The sequence below is a fragment of the Cucurbita pepo genome, chromosome 19, assembly GCF_057944985.1.
Source record: "Cucurbita pepo subsp. pepo isolate OVF chromosome 19, ASM5794498v1, whole genome shotgun sequence".
NCBI classification, from domain to species: Eukaryota; Viridiplantae; Streptophyta; class Magnoliopsida; order Cucurbitales; family Cucurbitaceae; genus Cucurbita; species Cucurbita pepo.
Window position 1 is genome coordinate 13,020,284 of NC_141816.1, and position 1,349 is coordinate 13,021,632.

Below are 1,349 nucleotides of genomic sequence, written 5' to 3' on the forward strand. Positions count from 1 at the left end.
GGTTTAGGGTTTAGGGTTTAGGGTTTAGGGTTTAGGGTTTAGGGTTTAGGGTTTAGGGTTTAGGGTTTAGGGTTTAGGGTTTAGGGTTTAGGGTTTAGGGTTTAGGGTTTAGGGTTTAGGGTTTAGGGTTTAGGGTTTAGGGTTTAGGGTTTAGGGTTTAGGGTTTAGGGTTTAGGGTTTAGGGTTTAGGGTTTAGGGTTTAGGGTTTAGGGTTTAGGGTTTAGGGTTTAGGGTTTAGGGTTTAGGGTTTAGGGTTTAGGGTTTAGGGTTTAGGGTTTAGGGTTTAGGGTTTAGGGTTTAGGGTTTAGGGTTTAGGGTTTAGGGTTTAGGGTTTAGGGTTTAGGGTTTAGGGTTTAGGGTTTAGGGTTTAGGGTTTAGGGTTTAGGGTTTAGGGTTTAGGGTTTAGGGTTTAGGGTTTAGGGTTTAGGGTTTAGGGTTTAGGGTTTAGGGTTTAGGGTTTAGGGTTTAGGGTTTAGGGTTTAGGGTTTAGGGTTTAGGGTTTAGGGTTTAGGGTTTAGGGTTTAGGGTTTAGGGTTTAGGGTTTAGGGTTTAGGGTTTAGGGTTTAGGGTTTAGGGTTTAGGGTTTAGGGTTTAGGGTTTAGGGTTTAGGGTTTAGGGTTTAGGGTTTAGGGTTTAGGGTTTAGGGTTTAGGGTTTAGGGTTTAGGGTTTAGGGTTTAGGGTTTAGGGTTTAGGGTTTAGGGTTTAGGGTTTAGGGTTTAGGGTTTAGGGTTTAGGGTTTAGGGTTTAGGGTTTAGGGTTTAGGGTTTAGGGTTTAGGGTTTAGGGTTTAGGGTTTAGGGTTTAGGGTTTAGGGTTTAGGGTTTAGGGTTTAGGGTTTAGGGTTTAGGGTTTAGGGTTTAGGGTTTAGGGTTTAGGGTTTAGGGTTTAGGGTTTAGGGTTTAGGGTTTAGGGTTTAGGGTTTAGGGTTTAGGGTTTAGGGTTTAGGGTTTAGGGTTTAGGGTTTAGGGTTTAGGGTTTAGGGTTTAGGGTTTAGGGTTTAGGGTTTAGGGTTTAGGGTTTAGGGTTTAGGGTTTAGGGTTTAGGGTTTAGGGTTTAGGGTTTAGGGTTTAGGGTTTAGGGTTTAGGGTTTAGGGTTTAGGGTTTAGGGTTTAGGGTTTAGGGTTTAGGGTTTAGGGTTTAGGGTTTAGGGTTTAGGGTTTAGGGTTTAGGGTTTAGGGTTTAGGGTTTAGGGTTTAGGGTTTAGGGTTTAGGGTTTAGGGTTTAGGGTTTAGGGTTTAGGGTTTAGGGTTTAGGGTTTAGGGTTTAGGGTTTAGGGTTTAGGGTTTAGGGTTTAGGGTTTAGGGTTTAGGGTTTAGGGTTTAGGGTTTAGGGTTTAGGGTTTAGGGTTT